General features: G+C 39.2%; 1 long non-coding RNA gene across 1 annotated transcript; it reads left to right on the top strand.

Moving 5' to 3' along the window:
• The first annotated feature begins 835 nt into the window (after window positions 1–835).
• On the top strand, window positions 836–2,343 carry LOC107103888. The gene is made up of 3 exons (XR_001482211.1): window positions 836–1,611; window positions 1,695–1,816; window positions 1,923–2,343. It is a non-coding gene; the product is annotated as an uncharacterized LOC107103888 (long non-coding RNA).
• Window positions 2,344–6,897: the final 4,554 nt, after the last annotated feature.

Consider the following 6,897-nt stretch of genomic DNA (forward strand, 5'->3'; position numbering starts at 1 on the left):
AGAATTTAAGATAGAAATCTTCTAACTTTTGGGACAATAAGGTCTGATAAAAAGAACATTTATATACAAGTATAAGCCAGAATGATTTGACATTTAAATATGATTTCCCTATGACTTTAAAAAAACGTAACAGATAAACATCATCATTTGATTATTTACAACTTTAAATTTTTGGTTGCAAATAGTCATTTCCATTTAATTTGTTCTACGAACTTCCTTTCAGTTTTTTATTTTTATTTTATTTATTTAGTGAAAAGCTGTTTAGTTTGCATACATCTAGATAAAATATTGTCACCTGCGTTAATGTTAGCAATAAGTAATCAAGCTACCAAATGTTCAGTTTGAAGATTGATGTGATGTAGAAATCACCGGAGGTGATGAAGATGAGGGGGAAGGAATGGAGGAAGAGGAGCTGGTGTTTGGCTATTGTTAGGAGATGCTAACCCAGAGGGTGAGCTATGCTACGCTATGCTGAGGCTGTTTACAGTTAGCATCAAAACATTTTCTCAGACATATTGAGTAACGACTGAAAGATGCTTCAAACTGACCTTCATTATCATCTGATTTGATTTTATTACCCTTAATATGAGCAGAGTTCTGCAATCCAATCTGGGGGCATTTCCACCTCTTTGATAAAAAGAAATTTATACATATATATAAATAGTGATACTTTGATCTATTTTTACATATTTATTATTGACTGATTGATTGATTGGTTGATTGACTCTTTTGATCTCACAGTGGAGAAATTAACTGGTTCCATCAGCTCAAATAGTCAAAGGAGGAGAAGAAGGAGCCAAAGGTGGAAAAAGGTGCATGATGGGATATATAGAGTATATACAGCATGCCCACACATAACAGCTTTTTATAGCAGGATCATTATACAGGGATATTGCACAAGGTGTTTCCACGGGTATTTATATAGATGGATATTTATATATATACAGTTATTGCTCTGGGTGTCAGATATAGAGAAACAGGTTATTGTATTAAATAGTAATTATTCTCCATAGCAGCAGTTATTGTGGTTGTAGCGTCTCATTGTAGAGTCTGGTTGCAGCAGGGATGAATGACCTGCAGTAGTGCTCCTTTTTCCAACCAGCCTAGGACAGAAACGGCCTTCCTCACCAGTTTGTTAAGTCTTTTTCTGTCCCACTCTGCGCTGCCAGGGGCCCAGCAGACGATAGCGTAGAGGAGGACTGATGCCTCCACAGAGTCAGAGAAGGTTTGAAGCAGCGACCTGCTCACTGCAGAGGAGCTCAGCCTCCTCAGGAGGTGGAGGGAGGCTCTGGCCCTTCTTAGTCCAGTTTATTATTGACGTGAACGCCCAGGGATTTGAAACATATTTTTCCTTTATTTTCCCCCAATAATCCTTCTTTGATGACCTCCATGGCTTAAAAATATAACTAAGGATATGTAATATTAGAAGTAATGAACGTGTATAACTAGCTGTGACTCATCTACTGTTATTTCTGCTCAATATTAAAGTGTTTTATCTTCTTCTATCCCTTCCGTTGCTGCTGCCTCCTCCTTAAACTGAATTCCCAAATGCAGTGAGAACAAAGAATGAAGTCTTGGTATCGGCTGATAAGACACCCCCACACAGTTCTGGTGCGTCATGTTTTTATAAACATCTATTTCAGGGATAACTCCAACATTTTGTTAACTTTCTGTTATCTAATAAACTCTTTCAGTTACAGATCTGTGCTTTCTTCTCACTACACAAAGAGCACTTGGAGCGATAACCAGTTCGTCTGATTGTTGCTCAGATGTCTGACAGGCAGCAAACTGTTTTAGCTTAGCTGTTTACTTCAGGGTGAGAGCTTTTCTTAAATAGCAGCAATACTACGTGTCTAAACTCTGATTTTGTCTCATCAGATGATCATTTACGTTTCTGTCGTTTCGCCCTCATGTCCTCACAGTACTCATTGTGTCGCGTCTGAGGCAGCGGCTCTCAGGAGCCAACAGGTGCAGAGCTGAACCTGTTGGCAGCGGGTCACTTGTAAAGCGGCAGACAGCGGAACGGCAGAGGGATGATAAAACCCAGAGCAGCGGGTTTCCTGTTGACAGGCCGGCCTCTTCCTCACAGACAATCAGGTTGTACTTCTGATGGTGAACACCGCATCCTTTCAGGTTTACTGTTCTGAGACAGCAGCCAAACACAAGCAAACGGTTCACTTAAACTGGAGACTTTTTCTTTAGCATGATGTCATCTTCTCTAGGAAACAATCTGTGGAGTTAAACCTTTTCAGCTTTATTTCTGCCTTTAAAATAAAACACAGAAATGTCTCCAAAGTCGTAGAGCTGAGTCAGCAACTTTATTGCTAATCTATGCTCCACTATGCTGCTGTAAATCTGTAGATTTTTGCCTATTTTAAACTGTAAGACATCATTGTTTCTTCCTGCTTATATCTAAATAAAAACATGTATGCTAACAAAGTGGTATTCCTTTATCATGCTCCTTTTTTATTGGTATATTAATATTTGACAGATCAACATAATGTGGCTCATATTTGCAATGAGGAAGAAAATAGATGCATAGTTTTTAAATATTTTCCAAATAAAAGCTTAAAAAAGGGTGGAATTAATTCATATTAATCCCCTTTAACTGTGATATATTGCAAACATCTGCCTTCCCTGATGAGGTAAATCCAGCTGTTTCTAATTTCATTTGCTGCTTTGTCAAACAGCATCAGGAAGACAGAGGACAGCAGACTGTCAGGGAAAACGTCTTGGAAATGAAGGGTTAGGCTGGAAAACAACATTCCAAGGTTTTCGTCTCTTATACACTCTACGATTTTTCTCAGCTCACACTGTTCGATGAAACCGCAGCGTTTCGTCGTACAATGTGAGTTCACAGCTTACAATGTTTGTTTTTTACACTGTGCAATCCGGCGCTCTGATGCAATCTACCTGCTCACACTATACGTCTAAAAACCAGGTGGGACTCAGCTCCGCAGTGAGATGGCACTACTCGGACTAATCTATCTATAAGCCAAACCAGTAGAAGAGGAAATGAAATGAAGTGAAACGCGCTGCCTTGGATATTTGGGCAATTTAATGCTGAAAGCCCTAAAAAGAAAAGGAGACGACGTATTTGGACAAAGACACGGCTGAGCAAACAAGGCTACTACGGTCTGACAGTTTTACAGAAATGACTCCATTTCACTCAGTGCACAAGGAAGATGGCAGCAACTATTGAACAGTTCTGGTTTGACTCAGCTTTGGAATCAGTCTGGAAGGATCAGACTTTGGGTTTTCATTGAAACATGAGCAGGAAGAGGCTCTACGCTCATTCATTTTTAAAAAGGACGTATTCGCCGTTTTACCGACAGGCTGTTTGTTTCCACTCCCCCACCAGCTTCCTGTTGTGCTTCCTACATCACAGTCAGTGGCTCTCATTGGTCAGAGCGTTGGCCAATAGGGACAGACATGTTTGAAAGACAACGGGTTGTTCTCATCAACAATCTTCCGATGTCTCATTCATCAGAGCCAGACTAGATTACACATTTAATCTCACATTTAGTCTGGTTTATCAGGCTACTAGTCCAGTACAAGGAGCACACCTAGAGACTCCAATTAATCTAACTGTCACGCTTTTAGACTGTAGGAGGAAACCAGAGTACCTGGAGAGAACCCATGCACACACAGGGAGAACATGCAAACTCCACCCAGAAAGACACCGGGGCCGGGAATTCAAGCCAGGACCTTTTTGCTGCAAGGCAGCAGTGCTACAAACTGCACCTGTTAAAGAACATTTTCAACTGAAAAAGAAACAAAGGTTTCAAAAGCTAATTAAAGGGAGAAACTTTCTTTAAGGTTTCTGTTCAGTAAAAACGTCCAAATGAAAAGATAGAGATAAGAAAAAGCTGAGGCCAATTAAATGAACAGATTTGATTGACTTGTTTGAAACTTTTACTTCTTGTTTTTTAAATTTACATCTTTTTTCCTTTATATTGTAAAATGCATCTTATTTTATACTTCTTATCTCAGCATTATACATTTTTTTGTAATAAGAAAATGTAAAATAAAAAGTAGAAAACACTGACTGGGACTTTAAAGTTTACTTCTAATGGTGTGACTGGTAGATGTGTTCTGATCATAGAAAGACTGATGAAATAAATTGGTGAGATATATTTAGTCACAGTTGTTCTCATATCAGCTTGTTACACATTTAATGACCAGGAAGTTATGAGCAAATCAGTTTTAAGATGTTAGCGCAGTGATGCGTTGTTAACATGAGTGTGGAGAGGTGAGTTCTTGTAGGTTTAATGGAGTCAAAGGCCAACAGAAACAAAACCCAAACATCAGGAGAAAACACACATGAGGAGCCAAATAACAAGGAAGCAGCACAGAAGAGCTGCCAGGGAGGGTATATATATAGGAGACAGAACAAAGACTGGGCTAATCAGCTGATAGGGAGCAGGTGTGGATGGAAGAGACTAGAAGGGAGCTAGGAGAAAGGACAGGAGGCACAAGGGGGCGACAAGGAGTAACTAAAGACTGATTAAATATAACACAAAATGGAAAATAAGACAAAAATCAACAAAACAGAAGTACTAAGATAACTGAAAACTAAAAACTCAAGGTTCCGTTCTCTCAACCCTTTTCTCTTTTTAGATTGTCTCACTTTAAGAATGTTATTCCAAAAAAAGTTCAAATTAATCCACTGGACTTTGTTTCCAAGATGTTTCTCTTCCATCCAGGAAGCTTTTTCAATTCAAAATGTCAGAAATAATGTTGAGTTTCAGGTTTTATAGAGTGGATCAAAAACAAAGCCTTGATTCGGCTTAGAAAATAAGGAAATTGAACTGGATGGTAGATGTATTGACCATCTGGTTCAGTTTGCAAAAAGGGGAAAAAATTGTTTATTTTCAGAGTGAAAAAGGAGGCAGAGTTCATGAGATAACAGTTGATCTTTTAAACAAAAGAAGATAAAGGAACCTACATGTTTATCACAGACTAGCTGATGAAAATGTCTTTTGATGACTTGGAGGTTACAGCCGACTAGACTCATGCTAAAAGTTTAGTAGGACCAAGTCAATACATCTGCTGCCTGCAATAAATTATGATTTATAAGCTTCTTTTTAAACTTTTGCAAAGTACAACTTGAAGCTGTGCTTCAAAGTGAACCCTGAGGCCTTTTATCTGTTTTTTTATGTATTCACTTTGATCCTGCAGAAGTTAGAGACTGTTTGATTGAACTTATACGCAGTGACTTGACAGATATTTAGATCCATGTCTATTTTTTTTGTCATGCTGATTTTGCTCAGGACTTGATACCGGTGCAGAGGTTTACTCTCCGCAGTGCAGTGAACCTTGACCTTCTGCAGGAGCTACAGTGGAAGCGTTTAGATTGAAGCATTTAACAGCTACCTAGTCCAAGTCCAGAACTGAGTCTAAATTAGAATGTGTGACAGAGACACTTGTAACGCGACTCCAGCCTGATCTGCTCCTAACTCTGCAGAACAGGCAACACTGTCTCTGCATACAAAATGACCATAAACGATGTCTAATCCAAGTCTCATTTTACTCATAACAGAGATTTTATTTCTGTTTCTCTGTGTTTTCTAGTTTACTGAGCTCTAGAGATAAATATCTGTGCAAATGAAACTGACTGAAGATGACTGATAATCCTGGCCTAATCAAAGTCTAAGTCCGGGTGTTTCTATAGAAATGGGTGAATGAATATAAAGACCATTTTCATCTATTAGATGAGTAAAACCTAAAGTTGACATTAAATATTTTATTGCTGCTCTTAGGATGAACTAGATCATTTCAGGCAAACATTAAGGAGCTTTTATGAAACGAGGGTTGGATGCAATGAATGCAACTAAGAACAGACGTAACTTTCTTGCATTTAAACTGTATAAACTGGACCATAAGAACCAGATTTAGTGCACATTGATCTGCATATTGATGAAGGCAGAGGCTGTCGGCTGAATTACAAAGATAAATTATAACTTGTTTGAATGTAAACTGTTTTAAAAAGACCCGGCCTTTCTTCAGTGGGATTTTAATTGCAAACAGATTCATTCCAGGGCTGCAGCAATAACACTGAAATGAATATAATCAGCGTTAAATGGTAAAAAAAAAAATCAACGCTGAGCTAAAAATTCTCCCCAAATGTAAATGGTTTGTGACGTTGTTGACCTTTGTCTTTGGAATGGAAATATTTCCGTCATCATGATGGATTCTAGTGATGCAGCGACTGAAGGCAGCGAGTCAGCTTCTCTAGATATGGACGCTTATGTAACAATGAAGGATGTTTCTGTCCTTTCAGCTGCATGAAGTCCAGAGGAGCTGATGTCCATTATTGGCCTTATGACAGGAATCTCTTCACAGACAAAAGAGGAGAATATTTTACGGCAGGAGGCAGTCAGACAATAACATGTAGTGGTGACTCCTTTCTGTCTGAATACGCCGCCATACATGGTAAAATGGGAAATTTACCAAGATGCTACTTATAAAGAACATGTTAGAAACACTGCTGGAAATCTGAAATTTGAAGCAGCGTAATCTGAGGGGTTTGTTCATGTTGGAGGAAGAACCCTGTGGTTCTCCCAGCTGTCAAACTACAACTTCTTTCAGTAAAAATACAACTTTTGCTCATTTAAAGTCCCTCATTCGGGACATTTATCTCCCTTTGGGATATGGCAGAGTGTCACATGGTGCCTGAGGGAGAAAACAGAAGGAGATTACTGCTCATTACAGCCAGGAGTAGAAAATAAAACTACCCTTTTCTCTATATTATTTTAACTTGACTTCCGCACTCTGGGGTTTCAGAGACTCTGAGATGGACTGGAGACCTGCCCAGGATGGACCCGCCTCTCACCCACTGACAGCTGGAGGTGGACGGACGGATGGACGGACGGACGCACGGACGGACGGACGGAC

Source organism: Cyprinodon variegatus, unplaced genomic scaffold (assembly GCF_000732505.1).
Source record: "Cyprinodon variegatus isolate N-32 unplaced genomic scaffold, C_variegatus-1.0 Scaffold1554, whole genome shotgun sequence".
Classification (NCBI taxonomy): domain Eukaryota; kingdom Metazoa; phylum Chordata; class Actinopteri; order Cyprinodontiformes; family Cyprinodontidae; genus Cyprinodon; species Cyprinodon variegatus.